Genomic DNA, 17,912 nt, shown 5'->3' with positions numbered 1-17,912 from the left:
ACAATAAGCAGTGTAAAAAGAATCTGTCATGTGGTTCTTTCTTTTTCTTCTTCCACACGGAGAAATTGTCTTTTTTCAATATATGGTGTTACACTGATTAGCAAAAGTTAGGTCAAAGAAGTACACCTTGGACTTAGAAATGAGATTTATGGTACATTTTAATTCCTATGGGAGTTGGAGTGTCTTGAACTGGTCCCCCTCCTCCCCAAAAAAAAGTCTCATGCACATCCTTGTGGTGGGTAGTTCCATGGTGCCTGAGGAGTAGAGCTGTTGTCTGCTGTATGTGTGCCCGAACAATAGTGATCTTACGTGAACTTTTAGGTATCCTGGGCCAAAACCATTGACTGCCTTAAAAATAACATAGATCTTGAATTTGACACATTATTCTGTGAGAAGCCATCTTAGAGAATAGAACACAGGTTTGAAGTGTGTGCAGTTCCTGGGTTGTTGAGACAGGCTGATGCATTCTGTGCCATCTGGAACTTCCTGAATGCTGACTGCTTCATGCCCAGGAAAGTATTATTCTGTAGTCTTTTGGGAAGGTGGTAAAAGCAGGTATAACTAAGGCCAGCTGTAAAGTGCGGGTCCTAAAATATTTCAAATGGTAAGTAGAGATGGCTAAGGCTGCTGGTGTGTTGACTACTGCCTGTCATGCTTATCAGTATTGTCTCATTGTTTCTTTTTACTCCCCTGTCTGTCTGTCGTCTTTTGTTTTATACTTAGATTGTAAGCTTTGGGAGCAGGGACTGTCATTTTGTTCTGTGTTTTTGCAACTGAATGGGGTCCTGCTTCATGACTGTGGCTCCTAGGCTCTACGGTAATATAAACAATAGATAGTAGTAATATATATTTTTATTCTGTAAAGGAAATGAGAATTTATGTAATTCACATAATAGTTGTCTATTGTAATGCCTCTTAGTTATACATGAGGAATCAGAAAGATGTTCCTGAAATTTCTTTCCAAAATGACTTAGTTTTTGTGTGAGACAGTTTATCTTCCTGTAGTGCTGTCCAGAGGTTTGAACAGCATTAACATTCTATTTAAACAAGTCACAAAACTTGGTAGAAACTACCACACTTTTCATTTTGATACAATACAACAAACTTGAGAGATTTTGCATTTTGGAGTCATTGAAAGCTATTCTCTGTACTGTTGTGCTGAAAACTGTTAGTAATATTTAATTTTCTGCTTTGGAAAGAAAAGGAAAGATCCTTCTGCATCCATGCAGAAGAGGGCACAGTACATGTACAGGATTTGGAAGAAATATGTCAATTCTTATTGTAACACATTTTTTTCCCAACTATCACAGGCCTTGATACATGACGATGTGTGGCATGCAGATGCCTCATTTGAGTCTCAGTTACTTTGGTTTAAGGAGGACCATCTGGCTTACATATTGCAACTTGGATTTTCACTTTTGAATTCATTACTATTTAGTACCTACCTGCCCAGATTTCTGGTTCTTAGAAAAAATTTTTTATTTGGAAATTTAATATTTGTGATTCAGATCCACTAGGCTGGATTTCTCACAAAACAAAATATTTAGAACATCATCCTGAAGACCTGTCCAGATGAGTGAAAGTTCCTGAACGTGCAATGCTTTTTTGTTGGCTACATGTCTTTCAGACAGAAGAGATCCAGTTGGACATAGAGATGCAATAAAAACGACAGACCTTTTCTCCTTCTCTTATTTACCGTTTTGAGTATTGTACTACTAATAATGTACTAAGAACGTGTCCTCCTGAATATAATACAAGCCTTGTAATAAGATCAAGTAATCTGAATAGGACGTCAAAATATTTAGTATTTACATAGTTCACTGACATAATTACTTAACTCATTATAACACATACTCTTTTGTTTCAGCTCTACTCTTAAAGATATTTTTCTATATAGTTCACTGTTTTCCCTTACCCAGTCTTCACTTTTATTTCTTAATCATCTTCCTGGCTTGAAAAAATAGAACCATTTTAATTGGCCTTTCAGTTGGTTTCAAATAGTTTTTGTGAAGCACTACTTTCTTAAATAATTCTTGTATTCTAACTGGAAATAACCTCAGGAGTTATAAGAGGCACAACAGTAACTTTATGTAATAGAAAGTCCATTGTTAGGACATATGCTCCATACTTGCAAAAATAATGCACTTTTTTAGAAGGTGTGTGTTCATCTGACTCCTGCTACATAATGCAAGAGCTAGGTAAGATGTGATATTACTGTGATTTGCCTTTGATGGGGAATGGGAAAATTTTGCGTAATGAGCAGTTGTACGAAAGCAACTTTTTATACAACTGTTTGATCTACTATGTATGTTATGTTTATACAACAAGGTGAATGAAAATTCCTTTGAAATCCTGTTTTCACATTTTAAACATATAGTGAAGTAGGCTTCTGAGTCACAAAGTGAAATAAGCGTCTTCTATCTTCTTTCTAGGCTACCAAGTATCATATGTTACCTTTATAGCAAATGTCTCAGAGACTTTTCATTATTTAGATTCAATAATTTTTACTAAAATCCATTTGAAATAATATATACAAATGTAACAGTAAGAGAATTGCATGAAGAAACTTGCAGTATTATTTAAACTTGTCTATAACTTGTATTGAATGTTTAATTTTGATTCCTGTGACTCTCAACATAAATGATTCTTATCTTTTATGGATTTTTTTAATAGCACGTAATGTTTTCTCTCCAATGCATTGTGCTGATATGAAGAATTAAAGCATAAGTTTATCAATAGATTTTTTTCTATAAAACATCTATAATCTTAAAAGCCTCACTTCAGCTATATAAATTTCAGAGCTTCATTTTACTTCTGTGACAATCATGAGATGTGATACTTTTACCATGATTAATCAATCCATGATGAACTTTTAACTAGTAAAACTTCTGTTGTAACTTCCTTAAATATAATAAACCTAATTTTTAATTTTGTCATAAACAATACTTATGAATACATTCTGAACATATGGAAAGAAACCTTTACTATAGATGCATCTTTTATCTGCATTTTCAAGAGGATAGATTTAATAGATCTTTTCCATCTTAAATGTACTTTTTATCTACAGTAAAAGTTAAAATCAGATTTAAAGTTTATTTTTTATGTTCCTGTTTTATAGAATGGTTCTACATTTGAGTCATGCAGCATTAAACAGCTGGTTGACATGAGGAAAAATTCCTTTCTGTCTTGTGCTGTCCCATTAATTAGAACAGAATGCTGCTGTAATCTCTAGCAGTAATCAGAACAAACATAACCTTGGTATTTCATGCACACACATCTGAGAGTTAATATATTTTTGACTTTCTTTGGTGGTGCATAGTGAATGTATTGATCTAAAAACTTCTAACTGTGCCTAATTGTTTTAGTGCTTTCATATCTAACTCTTGTAGATCTGACCACTGTCAGAAGACAGGATACAGGCTTAGATGGACCATTGGTTTGACTCCGTATGGATGTTCTTGTGTAGTACATTACTGTGTAATTTGATTCCTTCGTTGACTGAGAGTACTTATTTCTGCTATCCTGCTGGATGTGGGGCATAAGTGTTGCATTTTTTTTTAAATGCACTGAATATGGGCTGGTGTTATTGCCCCTAATGAGAGAGGTTGAATATCTGAGAATAACATAAGCAAAAACAGTTGTGTGTAAACTGCAAAAAGTGAAAAATAAACATGCAATGAAAATAAACCAAGACTGTGGTTTAATTTTGTATTTATATCAAATTTACCACCATATACTTTTTGAAGTTTGTCATACATGGAAGTTTATAGGGGAAAAAATTGAACCAATTGCTGTCGGGGGTATCTGAAAGAATGTACATTTTGAGTTACTTTTCCTGTTAGTGTCTAAAATACTTGGTTACATTTTAAAAAAAAGTTCATCTTTGTGTACGTTGTCAGGAAATATAAAAAAAAAGTACTGAATACAGAGTAATTGAAACCAATTAAATATCTTAAAATAATTTTGCTGTGAAACAAATAGTGAAATTTCTTGCACATCACTCTTAAGGGACTGGTGGGTCAGACTCAGTTTCATGACTGAATATTTTTTGCCCACAAGAGTAACAAAAGATTCAAAAAATGTAATTTGAACCCTTTCACAGTCATGTCAAAATGGTATAGAATATGACTATCCCTACTGTCTTTATTATAGTTGAAAAAAATGTAAACAGAATGGAGTACAAGAATATAACTTGGCAGTTAACAAATTTTAAATCTAGATACTGAATAGAGCTGGGATGTTTCGGGGCCAGGGTCTGCAAATGCCCAAGCCCCACTCTTCAGCCTATAAATTCTAATCATATGGTTAAAAGGGAAACTAGAATATTATTTCAAGTGAGGATGTTTAAAAGAGGCAAACGAAAGTTAAGTAAAAGTTCAGCTTTCTGTGTACCCATACATGTTTACCAGTTAACCTAGGTAGCAGAGAAAAATGTGTTATCAATAGTCTGAGCCATGGAAGATTTAAAAAAGAAACATGAATGTTGATTATAAAATAAAAAGAACAGGAGTACTTGTGGCACCTTAGAGACTAACAAAATTATTAGAGCATAAGCTTCCATGAGCTACAGCCCACTGCATCGGATGCATAGAATGGAACATATAGTAAGATATATTTTTATATGTACATACAGATAAGTTGGAAGTTACCATACAAACTGTGAGAGGCTAATTAGTTAAGATGAGCTATTATCAGCAGGAGAAAAAAACTTTTGTAGTGATAATCAAGATGGTCCATTTAGACAGTTCACAAGAAGGTGTGAGGATACTTAACTTAAGGAAATAGTCAATATGTGTAATGATCCAGCCACTCCCAGTCTCTATTCAAACCCAAGTTAATGGTATCTAGTTTGCATATTAATTCAAGCTTAGCAGTTTCTCCTTGGAGACTGTTTTAGAAGCTTTTACTATGCAAACTAGATACCATTAACTTGGGTTTGAATAGAGACTGGGAGTGGCTGGGTCATTACACATATTGACTCTATTTCCTTAAGTATAGTATCATCACACCTTCTTGTCAATTGTCTAAATGGTAACTTCCAACTTATCTGTATGTATATATAAACATATCTTACTATATGTTCCATTCTATGCATCCGATGAAGTGGGCTGTAGCCCACGAAAGCTTATGCTCTAATAAATTTGTTTAGTCTCTAAGGTGCCACAGGTACTCCTGTTCTTTTTGCTGATATGGCTGCTACACTGAAATGTGTCATTATAAAATAAGTTATTTCTGTGGCTAATTATCCTTACTCATGTTGTGCTCCCCACTATGCCTGCTCCCTTGATTTTCTTAGTATCCATACTGGCTATATTAATTCTTTGATTAGTGAATATTTAATATTTCCTCTGGGGTTAAAAAGATACATGTTTGACTGGCATATTTTAATCAGACTGTTGGATCTTGGTGGTCCAATAGTCCATATGATTATTGTTTTAGGAGTTTTTCTACTTTATTTCCCAGGGAGTTAAATCAGGCATTTTACTTATAAACATCTCAAATGTCTGTAACCACCCTCCCCAGCACTATCTGCATCCGCCATCCATATTGTTACTTCCCCCCTCTTTTTCTTTAGTACTTCACATTTTTAAAAAAGATATTCTCTGGCTGGAATTGTGCTGTTGACGAGCCTAGATATTTGTCTAGCATAAAATTGAAAGAGTTCTATGTAAACCAGCTACTTCACTGTCAAAATGAAGTTCCAATACAGTTCCAAACATAAGTGGCCTCTTAAACTGTTAGTACATGTGCTTCATGTAACGATTTTTCTGTTAATTAGAAATGATTAAGCAACATTGACGTCTAAAATCTAAATATTCATGGATCAGCCTAGCTAGCATGAGTGAGCTGCTTGTCGGATATTACTAATTTTTATTTGTTGGTAGATTGTCCATCTGGTTGCGACTGAAAATGTAAGGAAGCTGTTTTCAGTCATAGGTAAGAAGCTTTCCCTGTAAGTGTCTTCTGTCCGCAGTAAATAAATATTTCATGAGTAACTGCCACCTTTGTGTATGAATCTTTTTCTGGTTCAGCATCTATTGTGCAATAGGAACTATGAAAATAAATATTCATTGCTATCATGTCCTGTTTAAGTGTCTTTTCAGTACTGTCAGGCAAATACTTGGCTTAGAAATGAGTGGATGAGAAATGAGTTGGGAGCTTGTCACATTCTTCATCTTCAAATGTTCACATTACAGAAAAATCTTTAAATGGTACTGTTAATGTCAGTCTCAGCAGAGGTCAAGAATTAAAGGCATGGAGAGTTAATTAACTAACCTATAAATGGTCCCTCCAGAATTTGATTGTGTGCTAGCTGTGGGAGGAAGCTTGCCTGTTTACTGCCTGCATTTTTATTCTGTCTGTGGAAAAAATGAGAGCTTTGATATTCAAAGTTCGCAATATATTATTTGTCAAGAATGCTAAAATTCATGTGAAATAATTTTTTGTGTAAGAAATATAGTAATGTTAATGAATGATTCATAGACTCCAGGCCGAAGGGACCATTATGATCATCTAGTCTGACATGATATGTATGTAATCACTTGGGGGGATAAAGTATATAACAGATAAGATACGTTTTAATCAATTTGAAGCAGAAACATTGAAAGGAAAAGTTACAAAAAGAGAACTGAGTATAATATGAAGCAGTAGTTTTATGTCCTCTATTTTTTCATGCAATTTAGACTTCAGACTCCTAGAATTTACTGCTTTACCTGTAACTGTTCTGCATCTGAACCCGTTTGGAATAACCAGTGCTGTTCCAAGTAATACAAATATTTTTGATTTAGTGTTGGGGAATGTGATTTTTCACTTTTCAAAGTACAATATTTAGAGATCAGAAATCTAATTTATAAGAGAATTGCAATGGTATATCGACATATAAATTATTACAATAATCACATTAACAGATGTTCATATTTTAAGTATTTTGATTTACAGTAATCAAAGTGAAATACAATTGAACTTCATGTTGGCATGAGCTGTGAATATTGTAGAACCTTTATAATGCCAGTTTACTGTTGCCTTGTTATGTCCATCTGATGTCTCTGATTTTATGTTTGTTTTTTTGCGTTAATACAATTTCAGCACAATTAACTGATAAACACTGTGTCCAGTGTACATACATCCTATCCACCCATAGTTTTTAATGCTAATGCACCAGTGTGGGATCAGTTTGTTAGAGCATTTATTTCAACCTTCCTACTAGGACTTACTGTACTAGTAACTATGAGATTCTTATTGCTAAACTTGCTTTCCTTTGAACAATGTAAATGTTTTGTGGATGTTGAACCTATTGCACATGAGGATGGATAAAACATTGATTATTTAAAAAATCAGATTTGTATTTAAATTGGATTTTTTAACAATTAAATGTATACAGATTTTTAAAAATTACCTATTTAAAATTAAATTTAAAGTTGAAAATTTATGTTAAGGCTTGAACTTATAATTTGGTATTTAAATTGAATACCAAAAATAATATTAAGCAGTACATGTTTGCTTCCATGTTTTAAAGAAAGACCACTGAACTCATTGCCTAAGCATCTGGAACTAGAGTTTTTCAAGTGCTAAACCAGTTTTTGACAGCTGTAGCTTCTTCTGCAGAATATTTTCTTCATTTATTCAATTAGTTCAGGTTTCAGAGTAGCAGCCGTGTTAGTCTGTATTCGCAAAAAGAAAAGGAGTACTTGTGGCACCTTAGAGACTAACAAATTTATTAGAGCATAAGCTTTCGTGAGCTACAGCTCACTTCCTGGCTAAATTCAGTGCCTTGCATAATCACAGGTTTCAGAGTAGCAGCCGTGTTAGTCTGTATTCGCAAAAAGAAAAGGAGTACTTGTGGCACCTTAGAGACTAACAAATTTATTAGAGCATAAGCTTTCGTGTGTAGCTCACGAAAGCTTATGCTCTAATAAATTTGTTAGTCTCTAAGGTGCCACAAGTACTCCTTTTCTTTTTGTCAATTAGTTCAGTTCAATGACTAGTTCATTCGAAGCTAAGAAATGAGTTGGGAGTTGAAAAAAGAAGGAAAGCTTGTTTTCAACTTCCAATCTCTGAATAAATATTAGGTGTGAAAGGATGAGATCTAGTATTAAAATCTTGGACAGGGTGAACAGAAACAATCAGTTCACTAACTAGGAACAAGATTTCCTTTTTAAATAAATCATTCAGTTTTAAAAGTACATCATGCTGTGATAAACTTTCTGAAACTTTTTTCTTATGTAAGCAGCACATTTAAGGTAGCTTTATATAACTAAAAAGAAAAGGAGTACTTGTGGGAGAACCAGTGGGAGAACACTTCAGTCTCTCCGGTCACTCGATTACAGACCTGAGAGCAGCTATCCTTCAACAAAAAAACTTAAAAAACAGACTCCAGCGAGAGACTGCTGAATTGGAATTAATTTGAAAACTGGATACAATTAATTTAGGCTTGAATAGAGACTGGGAGCGGATGAGTCATTACACAAAGTAAAACTATTTCCCCATGTTATTTCTCCCCCCTACCCTGCCCCCCGCTGTTCTTAGACGTTCTTGTTAACTGCTGGAAATGGCCCACCTTGCTTGTCACCATGAAAGGTTTTCCTCCTTCCTCCCCCCCTCCTGCTGGTGATGGCTCATCTTAAGTGATCACTCTCCTTACAGTGTGTATGATAAAACCCATTGTTTCATGTTCTCTGTGTGTGTATATAAATCTCCCCACTGTATTTTCCACCGAATGCATCCAATGAAGTGAGCTGTAGCTCACAAAAGCTTATGCTCAAATAAATGTTAGTCTCTAAGGTGCCACAAGTACTCCTTTTCTTTTTGCGAATACAGACTAACACTGCTACTCTGAAACCTGTCTTTATATAACTAGTTAATCACAATTAAAATGCTGTTTTTGTGCATTTTTAATTGAATTTGAATTTCTATTCAAATAGACCTTGACACAAAACAAGGTTAAAAATTAATCTAGTAAATAAGAAATGCATCATTCACCATTTTTCATCACAATAAAAATTAAAAATCAGAATCAATATATGTTAAGATGTATAATTGCTTAAACAATATATATACATATAGTGTACTGTCTTGATTAGCAAACAGAAGCACTAACTGTAGTGTAAAGGCTATATTTAATAGCAAATAAACATGTTTTAATGGTCCCTAACCAGGGAGAAGGAACCTTTCTTTAGGAAAATAACTAAACATACCAGTGCAAAAGCTTATTTAAATCAATGATTTTGTACTGTAATTTAGGGAATTCAGATATATAATCACAAACTACAGTTTGAGTATAGTCACTTTCACCTTTAGAACTGAGAAAATAATTGAAGATGCTGTGTGGACTAGGATGATCCACTGCATAAAACTAGTCTATATAAAATATATTTGTGGGGGAATAGTAAACTTTCATAGTTTGGGGGGGTTTATGAGATGCCACTGGACATGTGCTGTAGTACTTGGCTCTTTCATTTTGTTTTATTGGGAAATACCACTTTACATTGCACTGGGATTTTTCATTATAAAAAGAGTTAATCAACTGGTGTACCAAGAGAGTTGAAATCAAGAGGTCCAGTGACCATTCTTAAGTCTGAAAATGAACCAGTTGAGTAAAATTGCAACTAATTATGTCAACACCTCAGGCAGTAGAATATCATCTATAGTAATAAAAGCATGCTTTGAGATGGGGAAAAAATCACAGAAATGTCAGAAATCAGAAAACAATTGAATGTAAGTGATGTTTGCACTTACTGAATATTGTGATTCATTTATATTCAATGTTTCTAGTCTCAGATTAAATAAAACAGATTTTATGAAAAATCCTCCTCTATTCTTCTTTTTTCCCTCATGGCATCATTATGGAGCAGAGCTAAGGTTGTTTGGGTGCCTTAACTGTGCAATTGTGCGCTTTAATATGTTGGATTTCTTTAAAGTTTAATCTTAACTCTGACTTTCCAGGGTTTGTAACACTTGCTTTGGGATGATTACAGCACTATTGTTCCCTTCTACCTTTAAATTACTGATATGTGATCATAATCTTAGACCCCAATCCTGTAAACACTTAGACTATGCTTAATTTATTATAGTAGGAAAGTTTTGCATATGTGTGTTTGCAGAATCAGGATCTTAATGTAGATCTTACTTCTGGGAGTAATTATATATTCATATATATAATTTCGTCTAGATCTTGGAAGGAAGGAAGAATTATAACAAATACATTTTAGAAACCTGAATATTACTTAAAAAGCTTTTTTCATAACCTCTCTTAAAAATTGGATATTTTGGGGACTTTCAAAATAGGCAACAGAATCAAGTAGTATATCCCATTTGAAAGTTGGTATCTTTCTTTTCCCAATGATACTAAGTTTTTCTGACACATCAGAGCCTTAAATCAGTATAACAGGATGGTGGGGAGGGAGACTTCCACGTTTTGGGGGAAGGACAGAAGTTTTTGGAAAGCTGGCTTCAAAAATAAAAATGGTGTCTGTTATGCAGGAAGGCAACTTGGCCTAGTGGATAGAGCATGGGACTCGAGACCTGGGTTTTGTTGCCAGCTCAACCACTGGCTTTCTAGTCAACTTGGGCAAGTCATTTCCTGTCTTCATGCCTCAGTTTTCCCATCTGTAAAATGGGGTACTGATACTGTGACCTCATCTGTAAAGCACTCTGAGATCTACTGATGAAAAGCACTATATAATTGCTAGGTTGTTTGTTATATAATTCAGAGGGTTGGAATAGTAAACCAGGCAGAAGTTGATTAGTGGGCAGCTGAAGAAGAGGAGTTCAAAGTGCATGGTAAATACAGTTTTATCATATGGTCCTGCAGGATATCACCCCCACCTATGTATTCTGTGTGTATCTGTGTTATACCTTGTGTGAGTATATGTATATTTTATTTTAACTTATTAATTGAAGTTAAAAAGGGGTTGTGAGAGGCTTTGGTGTGCTGTAATTCCTAAAAGTCAATACTTCAACTTCATTATAAGGGTTCTGAACTATAGTTATGCTAATGAGCTCCCAAATGTTGTATGTTTGAATGCACAAGAATTGAGCTACAGAATATATTGTGGCAATTCTAATTAAAAGTAGTAGGTGATATCTCATCACTGCCTCATGGAATGCTTAGGGATATTCATGTGAAAAAAGCACCATTGCAAAATCTGATTTGACTTATCATTTTTTCAGTTTCTTTATCTCCCCCTCATTCCGTTAAAAATTTGGAAGTCAATTTAAAAAAGCAAGCAAAAAAAGAACCTCACTCCAAACTAAGCTGATCCATCTCTTCATAAACTTCATCTGTGTAAAATTCTTCAAAATTTTAGAATGTTTATTTACATAAGTACAAATGCATTTAATGTACACAGAATAAATAAATATATGTACCATATGCTATGGTGATCGGCTCTTTTAGTCTTTAATTAAGCCATTCTTCAGGTATGAAGAAGGAAACTCGTTAGTTAAAGGGTATTACTCATTACAGGGCAAAATGAGGCAACTCTAGAGATTTCTCAAATCATCTTTTCACTGAAATTTGTTTTGGCAACAAACAGACCTACCGAGGTAGAAATTTCATGGACACTTGAAAAGACAGTCAACTTATTTTTCATAATTCTAATGAATTTTTACTTTATTTTAATGTTATGTGGTGCTGAAACATTACATAAACCACAAGTTGTATATTTAATAAAAATTGTTTGTTTCCTGGTTTGGCAAATGATGAGGATTATAATTAGTAAACCAAATACCTAACAAATAAGAGTCAAATTGGTCACAAAACTAGTAGGGTATGACCATTGTCAGTGCTTCTGATGCTTTTGTATCTTGTGAAATTAACGCTACTGCTTTCTTCTTGAATGTTAGTGAAATGGGTAAAGAATCATGACATATAAGGGAGAGATGAAGACACAGCCTGGAACCATGCTATAAGTCAAAGGGCTGAGTTCAGAACATGTGAAATTGGACACGTATGTTCTATAGAAAAGTGGAATGTTAATGCCATTTTAGAGAACTCTTCACTTGTTTATAGAAACAGACACTGCCCAGCAGAAGTGCTCTTTGGAATTCTGTCCACCTCTGCAATAGCACTGATATCATGGTGGAAGCTGTGATTGGTGACTTCCAGAACAACAAGAAGAAATAAGTTTATAAAATTACTTTGGCAGAAATATTCCTCCTTCAGAGTTATAGGTTTGGAAAAACTAAGGTATACTCTTTTAATTCTCCCATTCCTGTAATACTCGAGTTTCTGCCAGTAACAAGTAATATGACATCATTCTCAATAAGGGATAGACTCAGTTAAATAGGAAATATAAATTGAACTGATTACCACATCCCAATTATACAAAAATGTAGATAAATGGAATGTGGCAACAGACAGCTCTCATGGGTTTAAAATTCCTTATAAATTATTTTAAGGTAAAAACCATTAAGCTAGTATTACCAGTTTTATCAACTCTTTAAGTTTTTAAAACACCTCATTCAAGTAAAGGAATGGAGCCAGACTGGATGAATGTTCCTCACTAGATACATCTCTCACGTCTTCCAATTAAAAAAAAGTGAAGTCACAGTTAGGAGTAAAAGACTCCTTGCCTTTCATTCTTCTCCTTGCCTTTCACAATCCTAGATTGTGTTTTGACATCTATATTTGTTACAGTTTTAGTGTATATAAAATCTTGGTGGTGATAGGGCTTTTTCTGGTCATTTGCTGTTAGAAGATTTTATACTGCCTTCACAAGAAAGAGAGCAGAAATAGGACTTAATTACTACTTAAGAGTAAACCTGTTAAAGGTGAGCAGGAATATGAATATAGAGTGAAGGAAGCATAAAGCTCATTGAAAGATTTGCTATTTTAGCACCACTCGGGGAGAGGCTGATGTCACAAGAACAAACCATGCTGTAATCTTGATAACAGCTTTATGTTCTATTCACTTTCCAAACAAACCAACGTATCAAGTTAAACAAGGCTGTAGATTTCATTTGCTCTAACAGTTTTCTTATGACTCAGCCTGAGATAAACTTCTGACTTGAAAACTTTGTGTGCCCTCACAGTAGAGAAGTTTTCAAGATGGATAGCAATGCATGCTAAATTATACTAGAATCAAATATAAGATTGGAGAGCATTCCTTTTTTGCATGATGGCAGTATACAGTGAAGGTTAGAAAAAGGTAATTATTAAGCATTAGCTCTCACTTAACTGTCTATTCCACATGCTGCTTCATATATATGTTTATTTTAAATGTATAGTTGATACTTTTTTGAGTAGTGTCCCTGTATGTGCTCCACTTCAGGTGCACCTGAGCCCTATGCCTTTGATTGAAAATTTTTGGTAGTAGTGCCTGTGTTTCCTGGTCATTTACATCCCACACATTCTCATGCCTAGTGCTGAGGCTATATGGGGCTGTGTAGGCAAACTACCCTCAGTTCCTTCAGAGCTCCCTTTGGCGTCTACTGTGTGCCTGTTCTCTAATATTTAGCTTTTTCTCACTTAGTTACCTTATAGTGATAGTTGTTGGAATAATTGTTCCCTCTAAGCTTTTTTTCCTTAAAAAAGCCAAACGTTTTATTCACAGAGACAATTATATAGTTCAGAGACTTCCCCTTCCAAGAGTTACATTTTCATTAGTTTTTCTTGGGACAGCTGGGCTCCCATTCAAGAGATGCCTCTACTATTGTGAGGCTATTCCAATAAGTGATGGACATTCTCAGTGCCTCTGCTGTCTGGATGATACTCATATTCCCAATAAGTGCAGGATCTGCACTTTCTTCAAAGCTAGTTTTTAAAAAATAGAGAAAGTAAGTATCCGCTCCTAATGATGGAGAAAGCTTTAGTTCCTGCGTTGGATGTAGGAGCGGAAGATCCACTCCTCCACCCCCCAATACATAGAACTCCCAGTATAGCTAGTGCCCCATTCACATAAATGTCTCAGTCACTGAAGACTGGTAGAGAGGTACGCAGCGCTGTGGCACAGAGTACATCTATGGTCCTTATTTACATCTGGCTCTAAGCAGGAGGAGGAAAGGAATAAATCTCATGCGCAAATATGGCTATTTAAATTATAACAAATTATATTCTTTAATGAGCATCTGCCAGAAGAAATCAAGAGCAATGTAAGTCCTTTATACAAGGGGGTCAGTTCCTGGCATCACTCCAGGCCCCCTTAGATGGGGCACATAAGACAGCACAGTCTAACTCCACTGCAGTGGTTATGAGAAGAGCATCTTAGCTATAACTGTTGGGCTTTCCGAGAGAGGTTCATAATACTGTCGTAGACTTCCCCTTTGACAGTCGCAGACTCTTTGCAGACTTGATGGATGCATCTCTCCACGTTTTAAAAGACTCAAGAGCCACACTGTGATCCCTAGGATTTAAAGATCTGTAAATAAAAGATTTTAGTAGGTCTGATACTGCAGAAGGAGCAGACCAAGCCCTGTATTCAACATACCATAGACCAGGAATATTCAATTATTTTTTGTCAAGGTTCAGATTTCTTGGTGAAGTTATAGTCAAAGTCCAGTCTGCAGAGAAAATAATAAAAATGTCGGGGTCTATACAAATGCATCTGGCAGTCTGTATTTGGTCCATGGTCCGCCTGTTTGACTACCTCTGCCCTAGACCCTTTGAACCCCCAGCCAAGAGATGAAGATCAGATGTTATGTCCACCAAATGACAGTTTTGATAGCTTAATTGAGAGTCTCAACGATCCAATCAACAGAATGGAGGGTGGAAGCGAATTTTAGACTTCAGGTCTCTTGACAAATATGTAAAGCAACAAAAATTCAGGACGGTGACTCTGGCAGCAATAATTCCTTTATTAGAAGTAGGAGATTGGTTTGCAACTTTCAACCTACAAGAAGCATATTGTCATGTCTCTATTCACCCTTTTCGTTTTCTAATAACAAACACTGCCAATAAAGGGTGCTCCCTTTAGGCCTATCTTCAGCATCAAGGATATTTTCAAAGATTCTGGCAGTAGTTGCTTGCTCACCTACAGCATACTCATTCTCTCATCTTAGACAATTGGTTGATCAGGGGCAGATCATATCAGGAAGTGTTGATGTCAGTAAAGATCATGTGTTCCCTGTTTCACAGCCAGGACCTTTAAATCAACCTTGAAAAGTCCATTTTGACTATACTACCATGTCTAGATTTCATAGGAACTTTCCTGGATGCAGTGACAGGCAGAGCATATCTACCGTTGAGCAGATTTCTCACAGTAATGAATCTCATCTCAAAGATTCAGCGAATTCCTCAAGTAACAGTAAGATATTGTCTTCAACTGCTGGGACCCATCAGCTTGTGACATTGTAGTGCAGCATGCCTGATTACACCTCCAAAGTCGACAGGGATAGTTTCAGTTTGCAAACTAAGCAAACACAGGTTACTGTCTGTTCTCCAGTGGGTTCTGCAATCACTCGGTTGGTGTGAAGACCAGACCAAAACCTGTGTAGGTGTTCTGCTCTTGCAAATTCCCCCTACTGGAGTGATAATATCAGATGCTTCACTTTTGGGTTGGGTGGGCACATCTGGGACCTCATAAGGTATAAGGAAAAGGGACATTATAAGAACAGCTTCTCCACATCAATCTTTTGGAATTGAGAGCCATCAAAAATGCTTCCTTATGCTTTCTACCGCTAATCAATTTGAAGTCAGTGAAGATAATGACAAACAGGCATTCATGTATTATATCAGTTGTCAAGGAGGTGCACTTTTCCCAGCAGTCTGAGCGGTAGCAATAGAACTCTGGAACTGGTGCATAGCGAAGAACACAGTCATCTCAGCTTCTTACTTCCCAGATATTCAGAACATCATGGCAGATGACCTCAGGATATATTACTTTCTATATTACGAATGGGAATTGAAGAGTCCTCTTGAAGATAGTCTTACTCTGGGGGTTCCCGCAGGTCAGTCTGTTTGCCATAGCAGCCAATAGAAAATGCATCAGGTATTGCTCCATGAGAGGGCTCGATCCTCAATGCATTGGAGGCATGTTCCTCATCTCATGGACAAAAGATTTCTCGGTCCATAACTACTGATACCATTACTATTAAAGATTCTCAACAAGATCGAGCCAGAGTCATAGTGACCGCACCAATGTGGCCAAGACAGGTCTGGTATCCCTATTTGATCAGATTCACCTCTTGCCCTTTGTGGAGGCTATTGGTCAGTCCTTATCTACTGACCCACAATGCCAGTCCATCACGTCACTCCAACCTGCAGATTTTGAGGCTACAAGCATGGTTCCCCAGTGGTTCTCAGTTATAGCGATACCCTGTTTGTCCGAGGTACAACATGTTTTATTAAATAGTAAAAAAGAATCTACAAGAAATAACTTCAGAAAATGGAAACAATATTATCTTTGGTGTAACATTCACCAGATGTTGCCAACTCGCTCTCCTCTTCCCAGGGTATTGAATTCCCTATTGGAGCTGAAAACATTGGGTCTTTCTCTAAATTCCGTAACAATTTTTCACATATCCATAAGAGTTTTTTCACTCTTCACTTACCTAGCTATGGCAAGATCTCTAAGAGGTTTATCGAATATCTCCCTTACTCCAAGCTGGGACTTGAACCCAGTACTTACTTGCCTTATGAAACACCCTTTTGAGCCACTGACATCTTCTTTGGTAAATTGATCAACGAAGACAATCTTCCTGACTTCTGCCTGAAGGGTGAGAGAATTGGGGGCCTTAATGGCAGACGCAACATTTACAGTATTCACCAGAGAAAAAGTGTAAGTACAGGCACTTCCAAGTTTTTCTTTTTTTACCTACGGTGTCCTCCGATTTTTATATTAATCAAAACATTCCTCTCCGAGGTTTTCCCCCAAAACCGCACTGGACTACTCAGGAAACCATATTTAATAGCCTAGATGTCATGAGGGCATTAGCCTTCTACATAGTTAGGACCAAACCATTTAGAAGATCCCTTAGACTATTTATATCCATTGCAGACAAAAATAAGGATTCAGTAACTTCGGAACAGGTTATCAAAATTGATCTCCGATTGTATTAAGATTTGTTATGACAGAATTCATGTTCAGTGCCCTTCGAGAGTGGTAGCACATTCCACAAGAGCACTATCTACATCTATAGCTTTACTTAAGGATGTACCAATTGCAGACATCTGTAAGGTGGCAACTTGGTCATCTGATCATATTTTGATTAATTATTATGCTTTGGTTCCTGCAGCAAGATAAGATGCTGCTGTAGGCAATACAGTTCTCTCTTCATGTTGGACTCTGCTCCGAACCTGCCACCTCCTTAATGGGGGTACTGCTCACAAGTCATCTGAAGTGGAGAACCCCCAGGTACACTACTTGATGAAGGAGAAATTCTGAGGACACCTTAGGTAAAAATCTTGGACACTTTCTCACCTTGTACAATAACTGGAGTTTGAGATGTTTGGTGCTACACTACCAGCCCTCCTTCCCCTCTGTTTTGGAGTCTCTGTTATGGGTCTTGGTGGTGAAGGAACTGAAGGTGGCTTACTTGTGCAACCCCATAGAATCTTGGCACAAGGTACAAAGATTTGTGGGGTACACGTGCAGGCTGAACGGGCACTGCTACCAGAAATCTCTGATCAAAGGTGCAGGGCACAAGCGAACCTGAAGTGGAGCACCAACAAGGGGACATATCTCAAAGAACTCCAGTTACTGCTCAAGATGAGTAACCTCTACATCCTTTCTCTGCTATGCTGCTGGTACAGGTGTGAGCTGTATAATTGATTTGATGCACTAATACTTGAGCGTTATATTAGGAACTTCTTATATTTTGAAAGTGAAATTTTGTTGAATGCTATATACAGTACCAAATAATGCTTACAACGGTTCTGTACCTTTTGCTTGAAATATTTCAGTCTGGGTAACAACCTTACAAATACCAGTTTATTCTTGAAACTGGTATCAGCTCATCTGCACTTGGATGGGAAG

The 17,912-nt window shown here is 36.2% G+C and overlaps 1 protein-coding gene across 2 annotated transcripts in view; it reads left to right on the top strand.

Annotated features, from left to right (window-relative positions):
- PSPC1 (paraspeckle component 1) overlaps positions 1-17,912 on the top strand; it is a 98,673-nt gene that overhangs the window by 53,820 nt on the left and 26,941 nt on the right. The gene's annotated exons all lie outside the window — the stretch shown is intronic.

This window comes from Dermochelys coriacea, chromosome 1 (assembly GCF_009764565.3).
Source record: "Dermochelys coriacea isolate rDerCor1 chromosome 1, rDerCor1.pri.v4, whole genome shotgun sequence".
Lineage (NCBI taxonomy): Eukaryota > Metazoa > Chordata > Testudines > Dermochelyidae > Dermochelys > Dermochelys coriacea.
This window is presented reverse-complemented; position numbering and strand designations above follow the sequence as displayed.